General features: G+C 41.4%; 1 protein-coding gene across 2 annotated transcripts in view; it reads left to right on the plus strand.

The window, feature by feature from the left end:
• The first annotated feature begins 1,092 nt into the window (after positions 1-1,092).
• ankrd12 (ankyrin repeat domain 12) overlaps positions 1,093-19,524 on the plus strand; it is a 43,669-nt gene continuing 25,237 nt past the window's right edge. For both annotated transcript variants that reach the window (XM_085803904.1, XM_085803905.1), the window contains exon 1: positions 1,093-1,237. The gene's annotated coding sequence lies outside the window, so the exon portion shown is untranslated. The remainder of the gene's footprint in view (positions 1,238-19,524) is intronic.

Raw genomic sequence — 19,524 nt, forward strand, 5'->3', positions numbered from 1 at the left:
GAATATCGTAGTTGTAGATTTCCATAACCAAAACATGCTCCCTGTTGTAAATAAGTGTAAATTCCTCCTAATCAGAACTAAACTGGACACATCTTGAATGTGTGCTTCAGCCACTTATGATTTAAATGAAGATATTTACACCTCAACATTAAATTGTGGCTTTCATTAAACTGAGGCCACAACTTAATGTCAAAAGTATCTCAAATCTTTGTTAAATCAAAATCTATACATTGAATCAATGCATTGAGTGTTTCTTTAAGGGCTGCAGATACGTTTACAGTTAATCCGCTCAGGCCTTTATATGATAAACCCTCTTGCAGTGCATTCAACAACACAGCTCCCTTCCTACAACAGCCTCTGTCATTTCCATCCCGCCCCGGTGGCGTTTTCGTGTCTCGCCGGTGCCCCTCCCCCACGCCGGTTTCCTCTTGCGACTTTCAAGCCTGCTCTGCAACATATAACATTATGCACCATGACGCATGCGCGTAGTAACCATCCACCATGATGCAAATGTCACTGCGCAACCGATTCAAAGCAGGGCCTACACAAGGAATTGGCGGGTTTAAAAAAAAAAAGGGTGAACCAAAACTAAAAAAAAATTTAAAGTGCAACTGTGGCCTCTCGGTATGACCTTAGAAATAAGGCAACCGCCATTTCACCCATAATCTCCAAGCCATTGATCTTCGAGAAAGTTCGCACTGACCGCAACAACACAGCAACGGAAAAGATGACGTCAAGTGCCCATTACTGCTCTCCCTCTCCTCTCCTGTCCCTTTCTTTCAGGCTAAAAAAAACCCACACACACTAAAAAACGCCATCTGCACGTTACACACGCCGCTAAACTGACAAAAATATGACAGCACAGATAATATCCTCGACATTAAAGCCTCGGGTTTTACTCATAGCACTGCAAAAAGAGAGTTAAATCGTTTAACACATACCCATCTACAAGTCTATCCAGCAGACGGAGACCTTATAAGCTCGGTGGGGCTCAGGCGGGTCACGTGACTGCTCTCGGCCAATCAGAGCGCAGCTTGCATGTTTTGCTGGGTTCTTCTCGGAGAGGACGGGCGAGCGACGAACGGCTGGGATGTTTTCAAACCAGCGATGAACGTCACACAGCCGTAGGCTACGGTTAACGTCCAATAATTTAGGAAATAACTGTTTATATTGCGCAATATTTTATATATAGCTTAACCCGAATGAGTCGGCGGGAACGTGTAGCCCCCGTTTAAAGGTAAGTGCAATTGCAAAGGTTTTGTTGTTGTTAGACTGCGTCGGATCATGAGGTGGTAAGAAAAAATTAACGTTAGCCATCTGGCTACAGCGCGAGCAGGCTAACGTTCGGCTAACTTGACGTAAACTGCGTTCGAAAATGGAATGTTATGTGTTTGCGTGGGTTCGGTATAGTTGCCCGCCACGTGCGTTGTTACACACATTGAGTAGTTTCTCTGCGCCAACTGTTTTTTTTATTTTATTTTATTTGACCAATACTTGCTTTTATAAAATAAATAGCTGCCGTTTAGGAAACGAGAGTAGAGCGAGAGCCGATAGGAAAATGTCGGGGCGAAGCAGAGCGAGCTGTTTTAGCCTCAGTAGTCTGACTGCCAGCAGTGGTGTAGTCAATGTGATACTCAGGTACACTCAGTATACCCACTGAAAATGCATTAATATTTCAGTATGCCCACTACAACAAAACTATCCAACTATAGTCTGTGTGATACAGGTATGAGCAGTGTAGCCACCTAAAAAGCAGCATACCCACTACAACACTGCCTGTCTGCCACCCAGCCAGCCAGCGAGGCTGTGTAGGGCTGGGAGCGAGCTAGCTAGCTATTAGGCGCTGGGGAGGGGGGACGATGTGAGGGCAGCGGAGGGGCTGCAGTGGGCTTTTGTCTCAGCTTGTATGGTGCTCTTGCGTTGAATATTGCCATTAAAACATAAAACGTGAACCTGGTTTGTTTCCACATTGTGGCACCAAATGTAATACATACTCAGGGAACCCGGTCCAGAACATGAAATAAATGAAATCCTAATGTTTACTACCCGTAGCTAAGTTGGAAATTTTTAGCGCTCAACAACATATTGCTGCCTGTGTATTGAAGGCAAACACGAGCGACATTACCGTGAGGTGGGTGGTGTTGTCTGCAATGATCTAGCCAGCGCAGCACAGTTTATTTACACCTCGCACAGTTTTTTAGCCACAATAGCAAATCAAATTTAGTCGAAAATATATCGTTTTGATTGCGAATACATACAAGGAACTAGCATAGCTTGAATAACCAGGAGCTTTTGCGCCTCCCAGCCAGTGGCTGTGACATCTTGGGGGTGTGTTGCCTGATACAAAAGCTGCCTGTTTTTAGATGGCTGTCCGTGCAACGACCGATCTGAACCAACAAAACGTCAGCCTAAAATTTAATCAACCTCAGTTTAAAGTGCTGGTTTGTACAGACAACTTGCATTCACACTTATATGAAACTGGATACCATCATTACAGCACAAAAAACGCACAATTGGTGTATTATTACCAGTATATTAAGAGCTATTCTGGCCTTAGGTACACATTTATGAATATGTTTGAATAGGAAAACAGTGCTGCACCTGCAACTGATTGTACATACATATGTCAGTGTATAGACACTTAATTCACCCAGCATAGGTTGTTAAATAAATGAAAGAGGCTCTCTAAGGAAAAGGCAAGAAGAGCCTAAAATGTACATGCTGGCATTTGCAGGAAGAGGAAGGAAACACATTTTATGTGTTCTTCTATTTACATTAAACAGTGCTGTGGATTTGTCAACATTTATTATTTTTCCTTTTGTGACTACAAGAAAACATTTCACCATTTTCAGTAATGATTACTGTTTGTGATTACAAAATAATTGTGCTAAAGATGATCAGTTTTGTGTTACTGCGTGGGAAAAACATGCCATAATTTGTCAATTAGTATTTCATTAACTCAATAATATCAAGTAAACAAGCTTGTTATACTGACACCACAAATACAACAGATCGCCTAAATACGTTCAAAGGAAAACTGCGAATTGGCTTCTGAAAATTTACATTCACAAGCGCAAACCAAATGAATGACAACCTGTACAGTTGAGACGTAATGTTTTGATATTCAGGCACAGGACTTGTTTATCATATAGTACATTATGACGAGGGAATCCATACGTGCAATTATTACAAACTGCTTAAGAATTTATTAACATATACTACTATCCCTTGCTGTGCAAGAAGGATATCTGATTTGTATCATCGTATGTCATGCTACACCTGCGGTAATGGATCTTCATTTTATAGTGGCGTATTAAAACGAAACCTATCTCCATCCAGACAAGTGTTTTAGCTACATGTCAGAAAGAATGACCATACTGTTTGCTTTACTCCGGAAAAGAGTCATGTGATAGGAGCGTGACGAATCAGGGAAGGATATGTCGTGACTGATAAGCCCCCCATTAGGAATAAAATATGGGTGTTTGTCATAATTTCTCAAAGTCTCATTTTCTGCCCGTAAACACAATCCCGGAGTCTTCAAAATAAAACAGACCGAGCAGCATTTGCTAAAGGTTTCCATTTTAGGGGTTAGAAGATGCTGGAGTAATATGGACGCCAACATAAATATAGCAAAAGTGATGGTTTCAAAACTAAAGTACATTAGTGTGGATATAGGCTTATCCTTTCCTATTAGCGTAATGGTGTTCAGGTGTAAGCATGGTGTGTGCTGCCAGGGTTGATTGTCTGCACCGCCAGTTTGTAGTTAATTGTATGAGGTGAGATTAGTGGGCTTTTTGTTGATGTGCCAGTGTAATCAGATTCACTCACTTTGTCGAACATGTTTTATGGGTCGCCTAAGGTGGGTGGTGTTTTATGTCCTGTGATAGGTTGTGCTTATATCTTAATATTGACAATAGCCAAATAAAGACAACTTGAAGATGGATGAAGGGCCTATTCGTGTAACTAGCAACCAAGGCATCAGATCCCACAGGTCTACAAAGCTTCACACCAAACTAGGTAGAGGGATGGGCCAGTACTATTGGGCAATTTGGTGCAGATTCAGACAGTAATCCAGATCTAGTGACAGAAACTGGTGAATCTACATTACACATTCAATATATGAATTATTAACTGTCAGCAAGCTATACTTGAGAATAAGAGACGCATCGTATTGTCAGCCGTTGGCAGAGTGTGTGCTCTGAATGACATTATAGTTGATAGTTGACAGTTGCATTATAACAGTAGACATTTTCTTGCAATTTGTTATGGATATCCTGGCATCGGTACCGCAGTTCATTTTCTGTTGTGTCACTGAGACGCTTTGCTCTCTGGTGTTAAAGCTCTTGTGCCAGTTTATGGATGTGTGACATTGAAATGACGGCACATGTGTTTGTGTTGCCTCGAGCGTAGAAAAGGTAACATTTCATCATGTGAGTCTCTGCTGAACTGAAAGATCTCAAAGTACAGTGTATAAATTATATGTTGTTTTTGCACTATACACATTATTGCAGTGTATTTATCAGACAAGTAAAAAAAAAAAAATCGGTTAATGAACTGTTATTGGACAATGAAGGCGCATTTATAGATTTAATTTCTAATATACGGTGTCACAGATGACAAATCAAAGGTGTCTTGCTCTACCAAGAGTCTATAACCCAAATAACCAAGAGTATTTGTATTGCATTTGTAGTAACGATGACCATAATTGTTTAGAGGAGCTTGTGTCAAATGTAGTCTAGTCGATTTTGTCGCTTTTGGCACCGGAGCACTGTAATCACGAACACAAACATTTCACGTTGTCAGTATTTCCCGCCACCCCACTAAATAACGGTGAACTTTTGATCTTGAAAAGAGTCTCTCATGGTGAAGGTTCATATAGTCTTCCATATTGTCGTTCTGATCTTGCATTGCTCTGTCTACAGCCGACCCAAAAGGCTCAACTCGGGAGGTGATGGATCTGATGATTTGAATTATTAGTGTTCAGGTGTCATCCCTGCTTATTACCGTTTCTTAAATGTCATTCCTTTTTCAGACGAGGACTATATTTATCAAGGGATTGAATCGGTGGATTTTGGTAACCTATGCACATCCTATTTAATACTAGAGAGCACATTACGGCTGCAGCTAACAACTATTTTCATTGTTTATTTTCTAGAGTGAGTTGATCACAGCACATTACTAATAGTAAATAATACTGATCACATTTAACTGAGGCCCACAGTCAAATTGCATGTTTTCATAGACCAACACTCAGATCTAAAAATACAGTTTAATATTCAATAGGACAATGAACACCATTAAGAATTCACAACTGAGAAGCTGGAAATAGAAAACGTGCCACTTCTGCAAAAACTTATGAATGATTCTTTTGATCAAAATAGTTAGCAATTAGTTTCCTGTTGACTGACTAATCGGCTAATTGTTTCAGCTCTGGGATCCACAGCTCACACATAGCCAGATGGAAGCTGTTCCCAGACACGAGGCTTTATCCATTTAATCTGGGAGGCTAATACTATATGTCATAATAGATGATATTTATTCGGTCAAACTACAAAAGGTAACTCTCTCTGAACAGCAGCGATGGTCTGGCAGCCTTGATAGCTTCATCATATTGTATTTTAAAGTGATGTTATTCAAGGAAAATGACCAATGCCAGTTTAAAAACCTCACGTACACCACACATGAGTATAACAGCCTGTGTCTAAATTGATTGACGCTGACTGATGACCGTCCCACAATAGAGTGCAACCTTATGTGCAGTTGTATCTAAGTTTGATGTTGGATAAGTCAATTTCCTCCTCAGCGTTTCCTTGGCTGAGTCATTTTGAAGGTATTTGTTGCTCCTTCAAAGCTTTTTCTTTCATTATTACCCATCAACTATTTCTCCCAAATTTACTACCCATGCCTGTGCAACAGTCTTGTGATTTGTTTTGTGCAAATTGGAGAAAGATTTTGAGCATTTGATTTGATGGAAGGATTTTTTTCCACTAGCACAGATGCTCGGCAATTGTCTTGTACGAGCTGCAGAATGAAAATTGAGATTTTAAAACTAAAGGGAAATTAATCAGCTACTCAATATGTTACACATTTCCTCCAAAATGTGGTTGGCAGGAATTCCTCTTCATATTTAACTTGGTTTTACGATGTACTATGCTATAATCCATGGTGCACTGCAGATAAAACTAATTCAATAATTTGTTAGTTGATCGGGTTAAAAAGAAAAATATTTCCCTGCTGCTGCTTCAATTAAACTAAGAGCTTTTTTTTCTTTTTGCTACATGACATTTAGTTTGCTTGCTAATCAATGTCATTTCATATTGTGGTAAAAGTTTTGCCCAGTAATTAATCAATAGCAGAACATGATAAATGAAATTTTAATGTAAATACGGATGGATAATTGTTTGTGCTTGTGTGGTGCTGATCAGAAGCAAATCAAAACGTTCAGGCAGGGATTTGGTCGGTTATTATCTTCTCGTGTTTCTCTTGGCAACATTACTGCCAACGTTCACCCTGCGATGATGCTTGCATATATTGAGTGACAGGTCTGAGTGCAAAAAAATCAGATTCCCCTTTAAATCCTTCCAGATCATGAAATTCAGATGAGGGAGGGTCTGCAGTCACATCAATTTTACACGTGCAGTCAACTCAGATGTTCATAAAGCAGAGTGGGGGGCAAAACAAAAGAAATACAACCTCATGGATAATGGACAGTTTGATTTGAATCATTTAATGTATACAGTCGTCTTCACAACCTCATATGTAGTCACAATACACATTTAAAAACAAAGATTTTGAAATCATTTCAAGGTTTCCTTGCTAGATAAACAGGAGAAATGAGCGAACCTACAGTATGTGTAACTAGAAAACCATACCATGGCTGCCGTAGCCTTTAAGCCTCTTAGAGAATAGGATATTGACCAAGGTGCTGAACAGCAGGAACAATTATGTAAGGACATAGTATTCCCAGAAATGTCCATCTTGAGATTTATTTTTCTTAATGTGACAATTGAATGGAAGCATGTGTTGCCGTCTTGTTTTTACGTCATAAATTTGCAATATGGATCCCAACAAAAAACAGCTTTCATAATTGATTATACCTTAACACAGCGATGAATATGACCCTGTTGAAAGTTGTATACGTCATGCTTTTGTTTTGTTTTCAAGGCATGTACCATTAACTGAAGAAAAGTCAACCAAAAAGTGGCAAAGAAGGAAGATAGACCATCACAACGGGGGGGAGGTGGTGGGTATTAATGCAGATCAGTGCAATGGAAGACAAAACAATTATTTATTTATTATTCTGTATGAAAGTTCTTATGAGCATCACATGTTATGGTCTGTAATGATGAACTAAAGCCTCCACTGTGAGGTTCACTACAGCTCATAGGCTGATTTTTACATGAACCATAAGAGCAGTCGGTCCAGGTGGTGCCCTTTGTGTATGAGACTCATCTCCTGAGAGGCTTAGCCCAGCTGGCTGTGAGATGTTTGGAGTCTTGTCTCTGACGTCCAGTTTTTATGTCACCAGTAACGCTGAGATGTTATTATGTCCGGCTCAAGTGAAGTTATGAAATTACTGCAAGCATATTGGCCTTTTACTCAAACCCTATGAATGCAGTTCCTCTTTTTTTTGTTTTGAGTGATCACACCGGGGCTGTATCTTTAGGGAAACCCCCCAAAACGGTCAGTTTTCATTTTACTCTTCTAAGCACACTGGCAAAGTGCAGACCAGTGCCCTTTGTGCGCTCTCAGTTTGCTGCTATTGACCATTAATGGTTGTTAAAGAATCATTCTGTCATGATCATATTGAAGGTAAATTGGCCCAGAAGGTCGAGAGAAACTTGGGAAGGTTTTATTAAATGGAAAAATCCCAAACACAGAGAGCCAAAGGCGAAATTCTTCTACTTCCACTCTTCCAGACGGCTTAACAATCTGCTTTGTATCACTTTCACTTCAAGTTGTCACCCACATTTATTGTGTTGGAGTTCAAACAAGACTGTGAAAAAAGCACTGGTGCCGTTTATGATATGAGGTGCTTCTACGTGGGCCCGAGCCTGATCTGTAGTTGGCTCCGTCGGCGGAGTATCTGTGTCTTCGAGAGGCCCAGCAAGCGTGCGTTAGTGCATGTGTGTGTATTTGTGTGTGAAGAGGGTGGAGCCTCCTGATTACACAACATGTGCTAGCCTTTGCCAGCAGCTGAATGTGTGCAGAGCGTTGTTTTTGTTTGGTACGTTGAGTGCAGTATCTGTCTGTGTGTAACGGCTGATGGCGTTGATAATCCAACATGTGCTTTTTTTTTTTTAAAAAAAAGAAGAAAAAAAAAGAAACTGTCAATTTGAGCTTCCTGTGACCTTTCTGCAGGAATTTGAATACAGCATGACAAGGCAGAAGTAGGAAGAAAAAAGGGCCTGGTTGTAAAACGACAACATTTAGGGTTTTTAATGAAATACGAGCAGTTTGAGTTTCCCTTTATGAATGAGCAGTCGGAGAGATAACAGTGTCTGTTGATAGAGAAGACAATTTGACAATGGGCGTATGGGTTGCATTCTTTATTGCTGGGATACTTTCATTTTACCAATGCCAAAGAAAGCGGTCATATCCTGTTTACTTTGGCTCTGTCAGTGACCATGGTTTCTGAGGCCGGAGGATCCTCCAGTAAAATAGGTGAACGAGGAATTTCATGAACCAAAGACCGTTTCTTCATGTGTCTTTTGATTGGTTTTTGCTGCAGCTCCGTTTTTGTGTGGAATTAAACACACTATTACCCCTTAACCCTGAACTCTGAATGTGGTCAAATTTGGTTAATCATGGACAGTGGTATGGTTTAGTGTTGATGCTGCTTCAGTGTTATACATGCCTGTGCTTGCTTGTTTCAGTTTGCATAGGTTCAGAGCTAAGCTAAAAACAACACGACCACATCTATGAATAGTTCATTTGCATATACTATTAAAGTGACATGTAGTTTACTCAAACAAAGGGACTGCCTAAATGAAACTTGTTTGGGGAGTAGATTGGTCTGGGCTTAATGTCTCATCATTTAATACAGGAGCAAACATGTTTTCACTTGGACTAGTTCAGCCGTGTGAATTAGTTCTGTATATATCCTGCACAACGTTGACAGATCTCAGCCGCAGCTTTAGAGTATTTTCTTAAATCGTTGTTTATATTGTCGTTCCAGTGCACAAGGCATTGGTGCTCCACTATTAGATGATATCAGCATTGATGTAACCATGAAACGGTATTTAGCACTGCTGAGAACGATTCTGTCATAATGTAGGAGTGCTTGTTTCACAACTGGTATTACATGGTCTCGTATCCCAGGGCCGGAAACTCATTTTTTAAAATGGGGGGGGAATTCCCCCCACTCATGTGCTTCACATACAGGGGGATTGCACACTTTTTGGAAGGTGGGAGTCCCACTCGTGAGTTCACCTGTAGTTCTTAGCTTCTCCTGTTCTTACTCAAGATTGTAGTTTAACCTTCCTCCAATTTAAGTGATTCCCTGAAGTACAGACGTTACTGTATATTGGTGTTTACCATAAACCTGCTGCTGTGGTGTGCCACCGAGGCTTAACAGCTGCTGCAGCTGCAGCTGCAGCGTCATCAAGTTGCACTTGCACTACTTAACCAGCTAACATTAAGTCAGATGGATTTTTATTACTTAATATTTACTCTGACAGCCAGCATCCTGCATTCAACGTCAGAAAGGCCACCACGCACACAGACAAATAAAAACAGATCTTCAGTCTCACTCATGAGCACGCTGCCCTTTTTTTTTCTCCAATTGAAGAAATGTGATCCATGTCAGGTCATGATATTCAAATGTTGTATCTCAGCACTTGAAAATCTAATTCATTCGTCGTTAAAGCATGTAGTATTTAATGCAACCCAGCCAATGAAAAGAGATGTATTGATTGGTTCACAAAAAGCAAAGCGAAAAACATTCTGTCTTAAAAGTTGCTGTCACAAGCTGCCGGTAGCCTTTAAGCAGCACAGTGAAGTAAATTATTTTTTCCACCTAGCTATCGTTAATTAGTACAGATAAAAGGCAGTGAAAGATGAAAAGGCAAGCATGCTTCTGACGGTTTCTTTATTTGTGATGCATTTGCAAAGAAGCATTACAAAGGCAGCCTATTAAACTTGGGACAGCTCGTGCTGCTGCATCCACAGTGCTGCTGGAAATGAAAGCTTGCTCGTAATATTCTCCGTATGATGAAACTATTCATACTGTCAGTGTAACATTTGATCGCGTGGTCAGTCATGGTTGACTTATACATGTGTGTAAACGCATGTGCACTTGTCGTAGCTGCATCAGTGTCTTCAGTCATGTCTTTTGGTGGCTTCCTCTTGTATCCATGCGTTATTCTTCGTCTCCTCTCTTCATCTCTTTCCTCTTAATGACATCTTTGGTAATGAAAAAGTTAAAATTGCTGTTGAAAAGGGCCAAGCTTGTACATTTTTATTAAAAAAAGAAACTCAAGCAGCTCATTTCGCCATCGCTAAATCTGATCCACAGATACAGTCTGAGCCACTTGGCATGGAGCTCGTCTGTGAACTGCCGCTTCACCTTAGTAACATTACTCTTTCCTATCGGAGGATCCTGGGGATTAATGTTGACCCCGCTGGCCCTGATGTTTTTGCTAGTCCTTTTCAGGTGTCCTTTTTTTTTTCTCCTACCGTAACATGTAGATTACGTTTCTACCCAACTGCTCATGTTTGCATTCAAGTTCGTATCATTGACACTGAAACAATGTCCATAGCCTTTTAAAGAGTTTCATTGAAGGGGGAAGAAGGTCCATTGGTTGTCAGTTGTTCAGCTTTCTCTTTCTAACCAGCTCGTTGACCTAAAGGTATATAACATATAACTCCGCTAGCACTTTGTGTCTCTGTTTACTTATCAATTTGATACGTCTCGGGCCTGCAGCTGCTTCATAGCAAAAACCGTCTTGTGCTGCCAACAGTTCCTGTGTCATGCATTTAGAGGTTCAGTCTAAAATCACAAAGTAGGATATTGCTTTTCTGTAAATCGTCTGTGCACGCAGGTGTTGATGTGAGGTCGGTATCAGCTGTCTGTAGTCTGCAGTGTGAAGTTTATCAATAGCAGCTGGGATAAATAACGCTCAAACTGTCCTGTTGCAAAATGCAAGTGCTTTAAAATAGTAACAAGAAGACAAAAGGCTGATGGTCCGGATACAGCAGTGACTCGTGTCATGTCCTTTAGCCCCCGCACAGATTTTTTAAATGCAGCACTCAAGAATACCAGTCAGTGTGGAGAAAGTGATATGACTGTTCTCCTTGTGAATCAGCACTTACTATAGAAATACATGAACTTGAAAATGTTTGCATGGCTGGAAATGATTGCTGTGAATGAGTCGTGACCTCTAGGCAAAGGCTGTATTTTCACTTTTGCTGTGCATTCAAGGCCAGTTTCAAATAAAAGGCATGATTAGAGCTGTAACTCATACTTACTTGAAATGACTGGATGATTAATCAGTTTGTTGGGTTGACATCCTTTTATCATTGTCTCTTTTTTATTTAAATTGGAAACGATCTGAACAGAAAGTGCAAAAGTGGCGTTGCGTTCTCACTTTTTATTCCGCGTTTTGACAAGCGTTTTATGGGGGGAAATCTGCGTGCATAATGGTGATGCAAGTTTGTCGAATCCGACATGTTTGTTGTTATATTCCTGTACTGGCGGCGCATGCCTGTGACATAAACATGTACGCGGCGTGAGCAGATCGGAGCAGAGCAGCGTTTTCACCCTTTAGACGGGAATGCGACAGTGGAGTGTTTTTAAGATTTCCACTCTGGAGGGTGGTTTCACGTTTTTTTTTTTGCGTGTTTAAGCCTGAAAAACACTGTCGCCGTCCAAACGAAAGGCACATCCGATAAAATATTTTGTCGTTTTCACCCGCAAGCGTTGTCGTGTAAACAGGACCTCTGTCTTTCATGGCCATAAATTGACTTGGGCAAGTCGCAGGACAAAACAGGCTGTGTAAATATGACACCTTGGGATTTGGAAAAGTGAATAACTTGAATTGTAGTGCGGTAAATATAACAATCATCAGTTACAGTCCTAACTATTTATTAATTTTAGTAAATCTTTAACCATGCAGTAAGGGGTGGTGTTGTGTTTTTCACCAGCTTTCTTGCCTTTTGTTTTCCTCCCTCAGTAGTGTGAGCATAATCATTTTGGTCAGTGTACCATTGTGCAACAAGCGCACACAGGGTAAGGTTTTTTTTTTGTATTATTAATGTGCACAATAAGGAAGTAGTTGTTAACCTGCTGAGGGTTTTTCTGCAGACAGTAGGACTTGTTTATCTGCACCATCTTTAAACCTCTGTGGCGAATACCCCTAAAGGAAACTGCTGCTTCTCTTCATGCTGCACGGTCGATAATCAAAAGCCCGACTTCACACAGTCGGGTCCACACACACACACAGTCCTCCCGGTGCGCGGAGACGACGGAGATGCTGTGTCAACCTTTACACACCGACTGCCGGCCCTATCTATCTATCGTCCGACGCTTTTCTCTGGCACTGCAAAGCTGTGGTTTTGGCACCAGCTCGGGCAGCCATGTGTCGGGCTTGTGTGATCGGGTCGACGTCTCGTCAGGCCTAATAGGACGTGGCAGGTGTAGATGGAGTCATGTCTTGAATGACATAATGAAGAGTGACACAACATTTCCCTCATTGTTTATTTTTCAGACGGAGGCCTGCTCGTTGCTCATATGGAGCGTGGTTGGACGTGGGTTTTTTTTTTCTTGTGCTTGTTGTGTGACACCTTGTTAGCAGCTGATGTTTTATGTTATTGTCATCTAGGGGGCTTTTCTGCCTCCAGGAGCTTCAAACACTTCCTTGCTGTTGTCCTCTGTTGAAAGGAAAGTGGGCCGGGTGTTGCGTTACGGCGGGAGGTAACTGGGTCTAGAGATGACAAAGCAGTTTTTTATTAATAGGCTGTATCATTTATCATGTCATTTGCAGCTCACTAGTATAGTCGGTGTCTGATTGAATATTTCACCGATTTGCTTTTTGAATCCTCACGTTTCCTTGAAAGTCGAACAGTTGTCCAGTGTTTTGTCCGGTCATGTGAGCTTGACGCTGTGGTGGAAATAAGAACAAGATCCACGCCTAGGTCCTAACCTTTGCTCTAATCCCTCCCTCCCTCCCTCACCCCCCCCTCTCCCCTCCCTCCCCTTTTTAACCCATAATCGGCAGTAAAGGCTTCATTGTTCTTGTCCGCTGCTTGGGTATCTGATCATTAACCTACATACAGAGCGGTGGCGGTAGGCTTCTTAAGGCTCTCAGACTCTCAGACCAGTTTAATGGGCGTGTTGGAGTGAGCCCTGAGCCGAGCCGAGCCGAGCTGTACTCTCCTGCCAGTAAAGTTAACCCTATTGACGCCTCTTGCATACAAACATTTGGGCTATTTTATGAGGCTTTTGATTTGTGTGCGAGTGAGCCATGCCCATGCCCCGAGCCTCTCCCTTGTAAAAATTTAGGGCTATTCCTGTTTTTTTTTTATGGAAGCTTTTAAGTGATGGATGAGGCCGTGGAAGAGTTCAGCACTCAATCTTACATAAGAATACATATTTAGGACACATAGAGTACATTATGTCTGGGTCTTACAACAGCTTAATGCTTGGATTATTATGAATTAAGCTAGACATTTTTTTTGCATCCTGTCAGTATCTGGGATAAAATATAGGAATGTGTATCACGGTGTGCATAAAATTAACTTTTTCATCTATTACTATAACAGGTAGTACCCCCCTTAAAAATAACCACATGGACAGGTTTACTGGCCGGTTTAATTTGGAGCAAGAAAAAGTAAGATTTAACCTGTGAGAGAAGCTGGCAACTTGATAAAAAATGTGTCAGCCTTTATAAAAAACATTGGCAGCAATTCACCGGTGTCTGTTTTACTCACCTTTACTGGCATGAATAGCATAGCAGTTTTTCCCATGTGGAAGAGGATGAACCAAATCTTTGACCGACGCGTTTATGCAACAACAACAACTGTAACGAAGGCCAGACAGACACTCTGGTTTGGAGGAGGCATGTTTTGTCTGTCTGGGGTTAGGGTAGAGAGAGGTGAACCGACGCCTTGAGGGATCCAGTGTCACTTGCTGTTTGTTTGTCCATGTCGAAATATGCCTTCAGTTCAGACAGACCAGTGACGGGAGGAGGAGGGGGAAGGAGGGAGGAAGTGCACTTTATTTTGTGCTGGAAATTTTCATGCCTTTTTGAATTTGGTTTCACAGTTTGGTTAGAGATGGATTGCATGAATGCAGCCAAAGAGCACAACTAGATAAGGCCTGTTTGTTTTATTTTTTATTGCATATATTTTTAGAAGTATTTTGCAGCCGTGTATGTATTATGGGCACTTGTCATATGGCATTTCACACTAGTATCAGTCTGTACTACACACACCAAAACAACAACAAGAACCGACTTGGCTTGCTATTTATTAACCCTTTTGTTACTTTAATTTGCTCAATGAAATATAACAACCAAAACACAAGTCACCAGATGACTATAATGGTATTTAAATATTGCCTGCTGTCTCCCCTGTGTTTTAATATGTAAAGACATTCATATAAATAAACTCAAGTGGCATATATTTATTTTTAACAAATGTAATAAATCAAATGAATAATTCAACAATCAGCAATGGGACTGATCAGTGTTACATAATTTTACAACAATTTATACAATAATAATAATACAATATTTTGGGTTTCTGATACGTTGGAGAAATAGGGGTTTCCTTTTGTCTGCAGGAAATAAATAATCGGACCAGACATTTCTAGGGCACAAAACACATTTGGGGGAACAAAGCGTAGGGCATTTATTTTGTTTGCTGGCATGTAAATAGGTGCGTAATAATAATTGTGTTAAACTGTTTGCCCGCGTGCGTGTGTGTGATCACACTGGCTCCTCGCTGGTTATTGTTGCCTCCTCTGCCCCTCTTCTGTAGTCTCTGTAATCGGGCCTTTGCGCCGGGCTTTGTCCTGCTCCTCATTAGGGAGGAGGAGGAGACGGAGAGTGGATGCGCAGCTGAGAGAGACCTCCCCCATCATTTAGCCTGACGCCATGCAGGACCACAACCACGTGACCGGCTGTTTACTGTCGCAGCAAGTGTAGCGCGTCTCTTTTGAGCGCATTAATACACGATATCTGTCGAGGAAGGGGGGAAGATGGGGGAGAGGTGGGGGGAGGGAGGGACTGACTGACTCCAGCTTTTTATTGTGGATTTCAGATGCTCTTCTTGTTAATAATTCACAACCGGTAATTATTATTTGTCTCTTCTGCACCTTTTTTTTTTTTTTTGAAACAGAGAAATAACGCTCCGAGCTTGTTTTTCAGTAGCCTCCTTTGTGTGTGTGTGTGTGCAGTCGTAAGTGCAGCCACATGGGAGACCAGGGGGAAAATCACATGTATTTTCCACATGGTGTGTCTGAGAGCTCACAGCAGGCAGTGCTCCGACTCTGGAAGCTGGAGTAAAACGCTGCCGCTGCTGCTGCTGCTGCTGCTGCTGTTGGTGGTGGAGGTGACGTTGGCGGCGGCGGTGGCGGCGGCGGCGGCGGCGTACTCTGTGTGTCAGGCTCAGTTCTATTCTTAGCCCTCTTCCCTCCCTGTCCCATCCTGCAGTCAGTGGATCAGGTTACCGTACTGTGTGTGCTTTTCATCCATTTCAGATACACACATACTGCTGCACCCCCAGCCAGCCAGCCAGCCAGCCAGCCAGCCCCCACCCAACCAAACCCCACCCCACCCCACTCCACCTCGCTCCTCAAACCCCCAAACTGCTTCACTCACGCACACACACACACAGGGGCAGACAGTGAAGCTGCAGCCGCTCTGCTCGGCTCTGCTCGGCTGTCAGGGCCAACACGGTCCAGCACTACAGGGAAATGGTTGTTATTGTTGTTAGTCAGGAACCAGTGGAGTTAAAGTGCAGGAACACCAGGTTATAAATAAATACAGGGACATCTGCTTCTCAGACGGACCAGCAGCAGCAGCAACGACGCAGCAGCAGCAGCCAGCTCACTTTAACTTATCAGTTAGCGCAGGTGAAATACATATATTTTTTTAAAAGGATAATAATTTATGTCTGTCATTGATAGGTTTGACCTCCAGCCCCCTGATAACCACCATGTTTTCAAAACTGTCACAATAATGTGTGGCCACAACATGGTTTCAGTCACTCAGATTGATTTTAGCCTTAAAATATATACTGTATATAAATATATACCAAGCTTCTGTCTGTTAATTAAGGCTTTAACCAGTGGTTATTTTAATCATCCTTTGCTCTAATGATAGCTAACTCATATTATCCCATAACCTGACAGCACAGTGTCATTTTAATTTCGATTTTTGAAGAGTCATAACTGTTCTTGCTTTTGTTGAGATTACAGTAGTGATGACGGTTATATTATTTAGAGCAACAATGTTAAATTCATATTTACTCACTATAACGTAGCCTTTCTTAACGGTGTGTCTCTAAACTATTAAAATGTTATCAGTTACCAGCATCAACATCGGTTATGAGAAGCAGGAACTTATCGATTATTGTGCGTCCTTAATAAATGTTGGAATATGCTGCTGTCCCTCATCTTAAATTGGTGAACTTACTGTACATGTATTTTCCCTTCAGGGGTGTTTAATTGTGACTTTTTTTTGGTATCCGAATTGTCTTGTTTTGTCCAACAAACAATTTAATTTTGAACTCAGATTTTAAACTATTATATAGTTACAGTATATAGTATATTATGGTATTATATATGAAAAGAAATGCAGAGAGTAAAAACAACTGAGAGTTGGATCTGAGGAGTTTGGTTGAAAAATCATGTAAATAATATAAATTGATAGTTATTATAGTAGCTCTTGTGTTAATCGTTTACTTATGTGTCCATACCTGCCTGCTGCTGATACATTGATGCTGTGATTGACAGTTACTGCTCTGATCATACAGAAACTGTTTCAGCCAGTGTTTTTAAACAAGGAAAACTCGAAGTGAGAATTTGCTGCTTCATGTCATAGAATATGTACAAAAACAAGACATGTGAAGAAAGATGCCACCTCGGGCCCTTGTACATTATAACGGACACATTTTCAATATTTTCTCATGTTTTGTAGAAAAAATGTTTATTGTCTCAGTTGAAGAAAGAATTGGCAGTTGATTCGATAATGAAAATAATCATTAGTGGCAGTCCTACCAGTATATTTAGTGTTTTTCTCTCTAGTGTCTTCACCACGGCTGCTGAATTATTTACCACATTGCTGATGTTTAGACTGAGGGAAGCAGCCAGTGTCACTAATGTGGGGTTCCTCTCTCTCTCTCTCTCACTATGTCACAGTCAGTGTCTCTAGTGTCACATCTCTCTCTGTAGCACATCTCTAAACCTTTTTTTTTTTTTTTTTTACAGTCGTGATTCTGCAGTTCGATGGTCTCCTTCATCGGTGTTAAGTGGGTTAGATAATTGTTGCTATCACTCAGTTTTTTTACATTGTACAGGAGAGGAGGATCCCATGCCAAACTAATCCGGGCTTTAGTCTCTGTGAACTCCAGTAGTCATCAAGGCGCAGGGGGTTTGAGCTCGACTTGAAACAGCCCAAGGTTAATGGCAGAGCTCGCAGAGGCTTATGCAGCCCTGAGCTGCTCATGAAACGCAGCGAATGTGAATGCCTGAACTGGCGAGTGCCCAAATACCTCTGTAATTATAGTCACACCCTCCTCGCCTCGTCTCCGGGCCAGATTGGAGTCCTGTCAGCGTTTGTTTTCTGGTCTGGTCCCGGGCTGTCCATACCGCTTTAATACCCCCGATACACTCGCCCCCTTTACACCGCCGTGCTCACTGTGGGCTGCTCAATTCTCCCCTTTCAGCTGGCTGAATGACAATGCTGCTGCATGCTGGCGATCTGCTGACTAATGACGGACCTCTCACTGGCCTCAGCTGTGCAGCAGTGTTGGAAAAACGATACCTGTCAACACTGTGCCATTACTTGGGATCAGCAGAGGTTGTGAAGGTATCCGAAGAAAGAAAGAAACAAAACGTTGGGTTTCCTTTTTTTTAAGAGCTGGTCGTCTCGTTCATTTGTGATTTAGAGCTGAAAACAAGTAACGAGTCGACTGACCGAGCTCTGTCTGGAAATACGAGTGGTATGTGTGATTTAAATGTGCCCTGCTGTCTAATGAAGTTTCAATAATTTAATAGTAAGGTAGTGTTTATGTATGTTTGAATCCCCAAAGGCACGATTAACTGCATGTTTAGTCACAAAGTGAATTAGCATGAAACACAGCAGGGGTACACCTTACAGTTGTTTTCATTATAGATTAATTAGCTGATTTTTTCCCCCCTTTGATTTGTTGTTATGTCAACTAATTATCTAAAAAAAAAAAGGCATTTAAATTTCTTAATGCTCAAGGTAACAACCAACTACCACTTTAAATCCCTATGATATTTAATTAATATTGGCGATGAATAGAGAAGAGCAGAAATTCATCATCATTAAGAAACTGAAACCAATGAAAGTTAAGTGACAGTTCATCAATAATTACAATATCCAATCATCTCCATCTGAAAGGCTATACAGGGTCACAAGGAAGCTGTGACGCTACGTTGAGACTCGTTGGAGGCCGCTGCAATTAACAAACTTACTTATACACAAGGATGAACTGAGAGGTCAAGGTCACCGTGTCCTCCACAGGCCACGTAATCGTCCCACATGAAAGTGATGAATATGAAATGCTGGACCGTGCCCGCTGTCAGGTCGACGTCTGGTTAATTGAAGGCTTACAGTTTGTCATGATCCATTTAGCCGCAGAAGCGGTGGTGGTGGTTGTGGTGGTATGTTTTCAGTTTTGCGTCATGCATTGATTGTGAATCGTCGATTGAGTTGAAATTGTTGAAGTTGAAATTGAAAGGAAGCCGTTCACATTTGTGTGTTTTTTTTTTTTTTTGTTCTAAACCCACTTCCACATCCCTGGTTGGTCAACATACCAAACCTCTTGCTAACTCTGCATGTGCTGCACACAAGGTAGTATGGTGTGTAGCTTAACTGCACAGGATTATGGCTTTGTAGCCGCACAAAGACCTAAATGACAGGACGGCTGCCTGCATGGACACAAACGCAGCTTGTGAATGATGCACACACACTCTTGTCTGGAAACAAGCCACTGATGTGTTTTAAACAAGTCAGTGTGTTATGTTCCAAGCAAAAATGTCAAACATTTGACAAAATGATTAATGTTCATCCACAATAACTATCAGTAAGGATAATTATCGGCCTGATATTGGCCAAAATACACAGATAGCATCACTAGCGCCAATTATAATGAGCCAACACTGCCTAGATTTTGCCCATTTTCAGTCCGTTTGCCCTCTGAGTTGATTTGAAACAATAATAAATGTCGAATTTTGAAGAGTCATAACTGTTCTTTCTTTAGTTGAGATTACAGTAGTGATTAGGGATGGGCATTTCAAATGATTTTCTAACCGAGTATCCTAACCTTGTCGTA

Source organism: Trachurus japonicus, chromosome 17, assembly GCF_045865225.1.
Source record: "Trachurus japonicus isolate A0001 chromosome 17, Traja_1.0".
In the NCBI taxonomy this organism is placed as follows: Eukaryota; Metazoa; Chordata; class Actinopteri; order Carangiformes; family Carangidae; genus Trachurus; species Trachurus japonicus.